Genomic DNA, 13,218 nt, shown 5'->3' with positions numbered 1-13,218 from the left:
TAATCTATGTACACTAGAATACGCTAGTTTTACTATAATAAATAATGTAGGCATATATTGATAAAAACTATTTACAATATTAAGCTTAAGCGCAATATTGTGCAATGTAATGCGAGGAATTTCATTTCATTATACTATAATCTACTTGTTTAGTAAATTGTGCACAACAGTGTAAAAAATGTTAGAATGTGTAAGCCCTCATTCTTTATGATAGAGTAGTAATGAAAATAGAGTATTTTAGTGTATATAGTGTAAAGACCTATCAGACATTGACTACTTTCAAAAGCCGATTGTCAGAAATACTGCTTTTCATCTCTAGAATATGATTTTTCTCAAAATATTACTTTAGGGGGAATATTTATTTTTAATATATTAATTTTCCTTCGTTATGTTAATCATTCCTCTGATTAAAATTGTCTTATTTAACACTAAATTGTACTTGTTTAACTCTTTAGAATTACATGTAACTAAACACATCTACATTTTTCTCATTATTATTATTATTATTATTATTATTATTATTATTATTATTATTATTATTATTATTATATTATTTTCTGTATTGATGTTACTTATATTTGATATGTATTTTTATACAGGTTGAGTGGAAGAAAAGGCCTTATAGCCTTAATTATGCCAGAAGCAGTAATATTACATAAAATAAATAAATAAATGATAAATTGTAGGAAAAGTCATCGTAGTATCAATTTTATCAACAGCAATCTCACTAAAGGTTTTGATTTATCTAGAGAAAATAAAAACTCGATTGGGATTTAATTGACTATTACGCGATTAGAAGAAATAAGGTACTCTAATAAAATAAAGTATTAACTGACTTACTAAAATGCTATATTACTAATATTAGCTTCATCAAAACATTGGAACGGAGCTGCCATTTTCAATTGACTATCTATGCAGTAAACAAATGACGATCGCAAAGCATGTTTTATAGTACCGTAAAGAATCTGCAGTTTGAAATGTTGGCAAACAAAGAAACAAATGGTATGGAAGTTACAAACTCAGAAGAAAATAGATAAACATTAGAAGAAATAAATTACTCTAATACAATAAAATAGGTATTAATTGACTTACTAAAATACTATTTCACTAATGTTAGCTTCACCAAAACGTTTGAACGGAGCCGCCATTTTCAGTCCGACTATCTACGCGGGAAACAAATGACGATCGCAAATTATGTTTTACAGCAGCCTACCGTAAAGAAGATTTGCTGATATGGAGTTGTTAGCAGTAAGGGAGGTGATACTAAGATATATGCTACTGGAGCTAAATGACATCTGTGAGCAGTATGGGATGAAGATAAATGCAAACAAGACGAAGACCATGGTCATAGGAATAAAAATAAAGAAGGTAAAATTGTGAATTCTAAATGAGGCAGTATAGCAAGTGGACAGTTTCAAATACTTGGGGTGTACTATAAGCAGTAACACGAGCTGCTGCCAGGATGTCAATTGGAGGATAACAATGGCAAAAGAAGCCCTTAATAGAAAAAGGAGTATCTTGTGGGGGGCTTCTGGAAAAAAAAAACAAAGGAAGAAACCAGTGAAGTGCTAAGTGTGGAGTGTAGAATTGTATGAGGCAGAAACATGGACATTACGACGAAGTGAAGATAAACGCCTAGAATCATTTGGGATGTAGCTATGGAGAAGAATGGAGCGTGTGAACTAGACAGGCAGAATACGAAATGAAGCTATGTTGGAAAGAGTGGGTAAAGAAAGAATGATGCTGAAACTGATCAGAAAGAGGAAAGGAAATTGTCTGGGTCATTGGTTGAGAAGAAACTGCCTTATGAAGGATTCACTGGAAGAAATGGTGAACGGAAGAAGAGTTCGGGGCAGAAGAAGACATTAAGATAAATGGATCATATGCTGAGACTAGGAAGATGGCATAAAATAGAAAACATTGGTAGCCGAACGGCCTCGCTCTTGTACAAGTACTGCACGCAGCACAGTGAACTTAACCCGGGCTATTATATGGATGAACGTCTCAAATGGAAATGGGGCAGACACGTGAGTAGGATGGACTGCAGCAGGTGAACATATGCCTCGACCATGTGGGACCCACCCCTTGGGAAAAGAAGAAGTAGAAGACGCCCAAGGAGAAGGTGGTCGGACGCGTTCCGGAGAGAGACTGGAGCGCAGCGGACGAGAACACCGAGGGACAGGCAGACTGGAAGAAATTACGAACACTATGTAAACTGTGCATAATTGTGTATAGTTTATATAATTATTTTTGTATGTGATAGTTTCGATAGTTTGAGTCCGTGTATAGTTGGTATAGTTTATGTATTTAGTTAGTATAATTTCTGTGTTCAATTGTATGGTTTTTGTGTGTTTAGTTTAGATAGTTTATGTGTTTAGACTATAATTTATGTGTGCAATTTGTATAGGTTTTTGTGTGTTTATTTTGTGTGTGAGTTAAGACTGTATATGTGTTCAGTTTGTATAATTTTTTGTATGTTTAGTGTGGATAGTTGTGTGTTCAGATTATAATTTATGTGTTTAGTTTGCATAGTTTTTTGTGGATGTTTAGTTTGCATAATTTATGTGTTTAGTCTGCATAGTTTTTCGTGTTTAGTTGGTATAGTTTGTTAATGTGTATAGTTTGTAAGTGTATAGTGTAAGCTCTCTTGAACTGGCTCCCCAAGTGTAGCAGACCTTCAGCTCACCCTACACTCCTGTAGGAGGCCGTTGCCCTTATTGGATTTCAGGATTTTCGTATTTCGTATTATATTATGGATGATGATATGTGAATTAATGATGGCGAAATGAGTCCGAGGTCCAACGCCGAAAATCACCCAGAGATTCTGCTTCTACTAGTTGAGGAAAAACCCCGAAAAGATCTCAACTACGTAACTTGTCCTAACCAGGATTTCAATTCGAGCCCGCTTGTTTCATGGTTCATGGCCAGACGTGCTAATCATTACTCCACAGCGGTGGACTTTCACCTTCCTTTACCTTCTTTTCTTCATCAGTCTGTGATTAGTGTTTTTCAAGGGCATATGACAACTAGTATTCGTTCGCTTATCGCTGGCTACAGCTGTGTAAATTCGCTCCGTGTAATAAGGCTTAGCGAACAAAATCCTTACCTACCCAGAAACGAGAACGACCAAAATCGAAGGACTTTCTGCAAAAAAGGGGGTGGTTCTCCTTTTTGGTCAAATTAATATTTTGCTTGTTTCATGCGTAAAAAATATGCCCGATCTTTTAATATAAGAACGGTGTGATTTCCAGCATTTGGTAGAAACTTACGTGGAATTGTAGCAGAGCTCTCAATCGTTTCCTTGCAAAAAGGAAGCAGCTCTAGGAGCTATATACGAGGCGTGTTCTTAAAGTAAGTTCCGTTTTCAATTATAGCCGTCGCATCGCTACAATCGTTATTTTGCGCATCCATATTTTCTTCTTCAGTCCTCAGGCAAGCTGTGCATGTAGTTTCAGAGCTTCAGTCTGTGTGTGTGGTTAGTTGTGATCAGTTGAAATGTTTAAAGTGATCGAGCACCCCGCCGACTGTGAGATGCGGTCTGTTATCCGTTTCTTGAATGCGAGAAACTTCAAACTAGCTGACATTCATTGTCAACTTTGTGAGGTGTATGGTGATGATGCCATTAGTGATGGAATGGTCAGGAGATGGACACACACAGTTCGTGACACCCAAAATCTCATCTCGAAATTTGGCTGGGAACAAATTAACCATCCCCCCTACAGCCCGGATTTGGCTCCGAGTGACTTTCATCTCTTCCTGCACCTCAAGAAGTTCCTCGGTGGTCAAAGTTTTGATGGCGACGATGAAGTGAAAACAGCAGCGCGGGAGTGGTTCGCATCGCAGGCGGGTGAATTCTACAATGAGGGGATAGAAAGACTTGTGCCACGACTCGATAAATGCCTCAATAATGGTGGAGATTATGTTGAGAAGTAATTGAAGTGTGGGGAATACAATGCAAGAAAAATGGTTTGTAAATATCTTCCCGTTTACTTACTACACCCTTTTGGAACTTACTTTAAGAACACGCCTCGTACATACACAGGGTGGAACATAAGTTAGTACATTAATTGTAGGATGTGATTCCTTGAAATATAACGAACAAAAACGTCTAATACCATTTTGCTCGTTTTTGCGAGGTTTCTGAAGAAATAATACTTTTATGCCGACATTTCGATCACGAATTTTACGAATATTGTTTAAAATGCGGTTTAATTTCTTGTATAAGAACGAAGAGAACTTTTGCTATGTTCATGTTGCAGCAGTATTTTAATTAGAAAATTCACAGATAGCGAATTAATCGATTGAAGAAACATTGGAAACATTGATTGTAGAGTCACGTACAGAAGCTCTAAAAATCTGGCATCGCTGTCGAGACGGCAGACTTTTTGCGTAGTACTCGCAACTGATCAGCTGTTGTGAGGTTTACATTGCATTAGTGTGCAGTTGGGCGTACAGCGCATTTTAAACAGTATTCGTAAAATTCGCGATCGAAATGTCGGCATAAAAGTATTATTTCTTCAAAAACGTCGCAAAAACGAGCAAAATAGTATTAGAAATTTTTGTTCATTATATTTTAAGGAATCACATCCTACAATTAATGTACTACCTTATGTTCCACCCTGTATATATGGTTAACCGTAATGTAATTAATTCCAGGGGTGGGGTATTCTTTGTGACATTTCAAACACAAAAGTTTAAAACAATTTTACTCGATTTTTCTTCATTTTTTAAAATAAAAATTGTTTTATTTGAAACATTTCACAGCGTGTTTTGGGAAAGCACTGATTTAATTTCCAATATGTTCAGTTAATTTAAGAGAGTAGTAATAATAAATGTTTAAAATAATTTTAGTTTTCTCCTTTAAATGTGCAGAACCCGAATGTAACATTTTAAAATTTCTTTACAGAACGAAAAATTTAATTTGTTCGGATCAAATTTCTGCATATTTATAGGACAAAACTAAAATGCTTTCATTAGTTTATCACAATACACTGGTCTCTCAAACTGACTGAGCATATTGTAAATAAAATCAATGGCTTTTCCAAAACACCGTATGAAATATTCGATATGAAACAAATTTCATTTCGAAAAGGAAGCAAATCGAGCAAAATTGTATTAAACTTTCTTGTTTGAAGTATCTCAAAGAACAACCTCTTAAAACGAATGAAATTTCTTACGGTTCAGCCTGTATATATATATATATATATATATATATATATATATCTGCTATGTATTGTGTTGTAGTTAATGATATTCTCACAGTAAATGCGTGTTCAGTGCAAAATGTGGCTAATTATATCCGGCCTTATTGCAAAAAGGGGTAGCTCCATTATTTGTTTATATTTCACACCGCTAAATTTCTGATTATGATAAATGAATGAGTGATAAAATGAAAATCCTAGGTACCTTGGACACTCTGAAAAACGAAAGAAGCTCACAGTCAGTTAAAATTTTAATTTATTTGAATGTTTTTGTTGTTTTACAAAAACTTTCTAAAAGTGGAGTTATCCCATTTTTCCAGGGAGCCCTTCAATTGAACCGTGCTTCACTTCATTCGCTGGTCGCCGGCTACTACCGTCGCGTCGCCTGTACTGTTGGTCGCTTCGTGTCATACATATGAGAGGATGAAGTAGCCACAGAGTGTTTGACAGAAACGTCGAAAGTACTCGTGAATGCGAGCAATTCTCAGAAAACAAAAACCCAACAAAATAGTAGAGTTGAGGAAAATAAAGGAAAATGGGTAAAGAAATGGACTGTTTCATTCGATAATTCGCTAGAGCAAGAGTCGCCACATGTCATTACATCAGCGACTTCATCCGCTACTCTCTTATTCGCCGAGCTTCCAAAGACGCTACAGAGCAGCGAACGGATACGCTCTGTATCATTTGGCCTTTAGTGTTCCTTAAATTTAATCTATTTAGTTGCTTTCTATAGTTTCTTGTTCAAATATTTCCTCTTTGGTTACGTTTCTCAGTTTTCCGTTCACTTGTTTTCGCAACTTCAAATATAATTATATATATATATATATATATATATATATATATATATATATATATGTCTATCACTTTAGTGTTCTTTAAACATTGCTCCTTTCGCGTTTTTAGCTACTCGTTCACTCATTCCCGAAATATGAAAAAAATTTTACTTGTGTTAGGGCCCTTGTATTTATTACATTAGTGTTATTTTATATAGGCCTATTATTTTTCTTGTTATTTTTTCCAGTTATTCGTTCGCTTTTTTTTTCGCAGTATGGAATATATTTTCGTTTTCTTACTCCTCTTTATCACTCCGTATCTACTACTTTAGTGGTCCTTGAGGTTAGTATTCCTTCTTAGATTCTCGTTCAATTAGCCTAATTCCTCAATGTCAAAAATATATTCTTGTATTACTCTCCATTTCTTCACCACTCTGTGATTGTTACCCATACTTGAATATTCCTTAAATTACTCTCTATATTTACTTTCTTAGATTTTCGTTCACTTATTTTCTAAACGTTAAATATATTCCCCTTGTTTTACTGCCGTTTTCTTCAGAACCGTCTTTATTTCTTCAGTGTTATTTAAATATACTTCCTCTAGTTACTTTTCTTAGATTGTCTTCACATATTTACTTCTCTTTCTTCCCTTTTTCCTTCACCTACCAACGTCAAATATATTATATCTTTGCCTTACTCCACTTTTCTTCAACATTCTTTCTTTTACTTAATTTTCTTAATTTTTTTCGTTCACTTCTTTCCGCGTCCACACCTGTGGAGTAACGGTTAGCGCGTCTGGCCGCGAAACTAGGTGGCCCTGGTTCGATTCCCGGTCGAGGCAAGTTACCTGGTTGAGGTTTTTTCCGGGGTTTTCCCTAAACCCAATATGAGCAAATGCTGGGTAACTTTCGGTGCTGGACTCCGGACTCATTTCACCGGCATTATCACATTCATCTCATTCAGACGCTAAATAACCTAAGATGTTGATAAAGCGTCGTAAAATAACCTACTAAAATAAAATAAAAAAAAACTTCTTTCCGCAACATGAAATATATTTTCCTCTTTTACTACCCTTATCTTGATCACTCTGTATTTATTACTTTGTGTTTTTATATATCCTCTATTTAGTTACGTTTCTTAATTCTTCCTTCACTTTCTTTAACGTTTGTCATCTGAGTTAATCTTAAATTATTTAGTCTTCGTACATGCCTTGAACGTTAGTTCAAAATCATAACTAGAAACACTAACAGGCCTACCATTCCCACTTGACAAGGGAAATAATTTCTTACCAAATTAGTGAAAAGCATAACTACATATTATTTGCTATCTTCGAGACACCCTTTCATTTTTTGCTCTCTTGACTACTTCCTTTCTTGTCTATTTCATTTCTTTCGTTTTTCGTTCGAATGTTGATCTTTGATTCCATTTACGCTACGTTCCTTTTTTTCTCCTCTGCCACTACATCTTTAAGAGACTGACTCTTGTTCTTTGTCCCTCAAACTTGCCCACGTTTTACGTCTCGTTCTGTCGTCTGCGAGTTTCAAATGTTTGTCGTGTTTTGTGGCGCGGTACACGTTGTTGAACATCACCAAAATCACTTCCTTTATTGGAATGCACGCTCAAGTTATGGATGTAGGGCTATTACATTACACAATTGCCTGTGACTACTAGGAACGGCGTCTTAGTTGTTTGTGCGGGGAAATATTTCTTCCAGCACTGGTAAACAGAAGTTTACAAAAGCAACGAAGCTTGTGTAGAACATCATAATTCACTGGGTAATGGCTTTGGCATTCAATTTAAAATATTTAATCCAAGTCGAAGAAGTGTTTCTTGGCTATATTAAAACTTTTACCGCAAGTATACAAATACTTTTTTCGAATAAAGTGATTATATATAACAAATTATTTTATTGCTATAGTTATCATACAACGCACGGTTTATGTGTACGGGTCTATTTCGACTTCAAAAGTAATTAGTTTAAAGCTGCTATATCTACAGTGCGGTCCAAATTTCCTGACGTTTGGGGCGTGTTTACTTGCATGGCAATAGCCAGTAGCAACAGTGCTGCGTTGCCGCGTACAGATATTAGTTGACGCCGCTTGTAAAAATAAAGGCTGGTTCACAATAAACCGGGAACGGAAACTATAATGAGAACGAGAACGGAAATATCGTTAAAATAAATCTGTTTAATGTGAGCATTCACAATTACCTATTGTGAATGGTCACATTTAAATACATTTATTTTAACAATATTTCCGTTCTCGTTCTCGTTATAGTTTCCGTTCTCGGTTTATTGTGAACCAGCCTTAATATACATGCGCCCGAACAAGTTCTCCTTGACAGGGTGTCTACATAGGCTACGATTAGTTGAATGGCATTATTTTTCCGAATATATAGAGAGAAGAATCTCTTTTCTACGCCAAATAGTTCGCATTTTATGCCTCTTAATAGCGTCCAGCTGATTCATGGTCTCCCTCCTCTCTCTCTCTCTCTGAGAGAGAGAGAGTGTGTGTGTGTGTGTGTGTGTTTGTGTGTGTAATTATGCAAATACGTTGATTTTGATGGGTATTTATAACACGTTTGACTATGTATGTATGTATTTATTCACACTGCAAATGGGTATATACCCGGTGGCAGTGGTAACTAATTACACTCAATAATGACAATTAATAATAAACACAACTAATAAAAAACAATAATTAATAATAATGATAAATAATAATAACACTAGTCAACAAGGTTTTTGTCACAAGGGTGAAAATGGTCATTTTAGATCAATATTTGTGTGCTGATAGTGGATCTAAATTTGAAAATTTTCCATCACGCACCATCTAAGAGGAAAATTGGAAATTGTAAAAAAAAAGGAGAATGAATTTACTAAAGAACTCGGGTATCGAACAATGGACTTTATTTAAACGGTTAAACAGTACATTCATACGTTTTATAACTTTGTTCAGAATATACTAGAAGTGTATTTTAAGGAATAGGTTCTTTCAAATATGTGAGTCTGCATTAATAAGGCGCGTAGTGGGCGATATATATCTGTATAACGTTATTGCTTTATGGCGCTAGACCAAGAGAAAGCACTGAGAGGGTGGGCTTTTAGAGTGAAATAGATTGCATTTTAGGATTAGTTGAAAATTGTTTGAGTTTGTGACAAGTTGTATCGCTAGTTTAAAGTGTTTATCTTCGCGTTCATTTACGCTTTCTGAGAATGAAAAAATCTCGTCGTGCGTGTGTAACTTCGCCGGACAGCTTTTGTTACGTATGTGGATAATTTACGGCAAAATCGCAGCGTCGGCCTTTATCAGATAAGTTAAAACAAGCATATTATTGCTATTTTGAATGTAATGTGTGTGATGAGGACAAATCGTGGGCTCCCCATGTGTGCTGCATAACATGTTACTCAAAACTGATAAAATGGATGAATGGAGAGTAGAATCGAAGTATGCCGTTTGCAGTTCCAATGATCTGATGTGAACCGACAAGCCATTCAGAAGACTTTTATTTCTTATTAACAAAGATTACGGGATTTTCAAAGAAAACAATATCTAAAATTGAATATCCTAATGTTCAATCTGCAATAAGACTGTACCACATGGACCAAAACTCCCTATTCCTAATTCACCTTCATAATTGGAGGAATTGAGTCTTCCAATAGAACAAACAGATGACTTGACTCAACCATCAACATCCTCTGATCCGTCCTATAGTTCAGAACATCATAAAGTACCCCATTTAATCCAACAATGTGAACTGAACGACTTAATAATAAATCTTAATATCACTAAACAAGCTGAGATTTTAGGGTCTAGACTGCAACAATGGAACCTGCTAGCACCAGATACTAGAATTTCATTGTACAGGAAGAGACATGAACGGTTTTCGAAGTATTTTATAATGAAATATTCTGTGTGCGCGTATGTAAATATAGACGGCTCAATGGAAGAACTAGGATTTCAACACATCCCAGAGGAATGTAGGTTATTCATAGATTCCTCCAAAATGAGTTTAAAAGCAGTGTTAATGCACAATGGAAACACTAAACCATCAATTCCAGTGGCGTATTAAGTGGATATGAAGGAAACTTATACAAATTAGTCAATGTTACTAGATGCAATCCAATATGAAACATACTGCTGGAAACTCTACGAAGATTTGAAAATTGTCGCCTTATTGCTCAGACTTCAGGGTGGATTCACAAAATACTGTTGCTTTCTCTGTTTATGGGATAGTAGAGAGACTGAAAAACACTATATAGTGAAAGACTGGCCTCCCAGAGAAAGCTAACATAATATCAAGTATGTCTCTTTAGTAAAACCGGAAAAAGTACTGCTTCCTCCTTTACATATGAAGCTTGGTTTAATGAAGAATTTCGTTAAAGCTATGGATAAAAATGGAGAAGGTTTTGCATATGTAAGGAAACTCAGTGAAGCTAAAGTGAAAGAGGGAATTTTTGTTGGCCCTCAAGTTAGGAAACTTTTGAAAGATAAGAGCTTCGAAAAAAAATTAAGTGTTGAGGAACTAGAAGCTTGGAATGCCTTTGGAAGTGTTTCAGTGGGTTTTTAGGTAATAATAAAGTTTACAATTACCAACAGCTTGTGCAAGAACTCCTGCATAGTTACCAGAAGCTTGGTTGTCAAATGTCTTTGAAAATACATTTCCTACATTCCCATCTCAACTTTTTCCCAAAGAACTTAGGAGCTGTAAGCGATGAACAAGGGGAAAGATTCCATCAAGATATACACAGGATGGAACGACAACATCAAGGAAGGTAAGATTCTAGTATGATTGGGGACTACTGTTGGTTTTTGTTCAGCGAAGGTGACTCAAATTACAAGAGGAAAAAATAACTCTAAGTAACTAAATATATTTTTTAAAAATCTAGCTTGAAGTCTGTATATGGTTGTTTACTTCAGTGTAGGGCTCCTAAGTTATTTGATTTGAGATTTTAATCAATTTAATTTATAAATCTTAAAAAAATTATAGTTCATTTGATCCACTTTTAAATTAATAAAGTAAAAGCTTATTTTGAAGGGAAAAAAAAGGAATATAATGCTACTTTTTCTTATTGTAATTATTATTTATGCAGCGTTATTATTTTTCTGTGAAACATCAGTGTATTTTGCATATAAATTTTGTATCTTAGGAATTTGTTTATTATCACTGATGTAATTATGTATTTTGAAATGCACGAAAACGTTTTTTTTTTAATCAAAATACTTCCTCTTCTGTCACACAAAAATGTTACGTGTTACAGATTTTTCACTGCGATTTTCGTAATCAGCAGGGTCGATTTAGTAAAATCAGCTGATTTTATTTCTGTGGCAGACATAAAGTTAAAATTTGTTGACTAGTGTAATAATAATAATAATAATAATAATAATAATAATATTAATTTATTATTTATTTATTATTATTAATATTTGTGTGCTGAACAACAGCCAGAGGCCAATTATAGTTCAGCACAATACACAAACAGAAGATACAAAGGTGCAAAAACAAATAAATAATATCTTAAATAAACAAAAACATACATAAATAAAATAGATAACAAGAACAGTAAATACTAATAATCAAAACGAAACTATACCTTAAAAGGATCTAAATTGTGTCCATGCAAAATGGCATATTTTATGCATCTACAGACTGGAGAAAGTGATTTAGAATTTCTGTTGTAAAAATTTTTTTGATATCTTAAACCTTTTGTAGGAATACGAAGGCTGATGTTGTTTATGATAGACTCACAATCAATATCACCATTGATAACTTTGCAAAGAAATTGATAATCAAGATTTTGACGTCTAGAATAAAGGCTACAACAGTTAAAATATTTACAGGTAATCTCATAGTTAAAGTCTGAGGAATTGGGTATAAATCGAAAAGCACATAAGGAAATAAATTTTCTTTGAATATTTTCCAATTTAACCGAATCTGTTGAAGTAATGGAATTCCAGGCTACAGATGCATATTCAAGTTTAGATCGAACCAAAGTAAAGTATAGAATAATAATAATAATAATAATAATAATAATAATAATAATAATAATAATAATAATAATAATAACAAGAAGAAGAAGAAGAAGAAGGAGGAGGAGGAGGAGGAGGAGGATCCTAAATTAAATTAAGCATGATCACTTAAAATAACATTTACAGTAAATCTAATTTGTATCTTAACCCTAAGTTCGAAATAAGACCCACAAGTGTGACAGGTTTATACCTGCACAAGTACCTTTCGGCACTACACTTATTTCGCTGTCAACTCACTCACTGCACTGATTCTGCCTGATTTCACTAACACTTCTAACCATTTCACTGTTCAATACTTTGCACAGCCACTTCACTGACACTAACACACTTCACTTACACAATAGACTTCACTGACACTACACACTTCACTGACACAACACACTTCCTCACTGATAGAACACTTCAAATAACAAGACATCAATTACACCCTTTAAATAGTGTGTATAATATACTACCGTATATTAGTAAAGTCCTTAAGCCTATTTTTAAATACATTTTTGCCTAATGGTAAACCCTTTAGTAAGTCTGCAGGTAAAGCATTCCAGTCTCTGATAGTACGACTGAGAAAAGAAAACTTTCCATTGTCCGTCCTCTGTCTTTTTCCCCTCAATTTATATGAGTGGTCATTCCTTGAAGAGTAATTTGGCGGCTGCAACCTATTTTTATTTCTCTCCAGGACTACGTGTATTTATTAATATGAATACCATTTATTGTAAAAGAACAACCCGAATTTCTCATCGTATAAATAAATAATTTGTTTGTTACACTCTGAATGCATCTGTGACATTTATCGATTATCAAAGATTATTCACAGAAACATAGGCTAGTTCTATTTGAGATTATGACATTCACATATGTAAACAAATAAGTACGTAACAATGCTTGTACATGTACCTGTAAATGCAAAATATATTCATAAATATCTGTGTATATGTATATATATATATGTTTGTGAAAGTTTCCAGGCTTGCATGTAGAGCTTATGTATGTACGTATGAATGCATGGACGCATGACTCCAGAGTTCTTAGAGCCATTCACAACATCAAGATGCCCAACATTGGTCATAAATGTATAGACAATAAAAAGCATGTCTGAACTAAACCTGTTGGAACTGATCTGCCAGAAAGCAGACGTATCGGCGCTCCACGATGTGTAACAAGTGTTGGTTGTGAAGACAATATTTCATTTCTCTGTAGAAGTGAGGCAGTCACGAA

Source organism: Periplaneta americana, chromosome 10 (genome assembly GCF_040183065.1).
Source record: "Periplaneta americana isolate PAMFEO1 chromosome 10, P.americana_PAMFEO1_priV1, whole genome shotgun sequence".
Taxonomy (NCBI): domain Eukaryota; kingdom Metazoa; phylum Arthropoda; class Insecta; order Blattodea; family Blattidae; genus Periplaneta; species Periplaneta americana.
The sequence above is the reverse complement of the archived record's forward strand: the minus strand, read 5'-3'. Positions refer to the sequence as shown.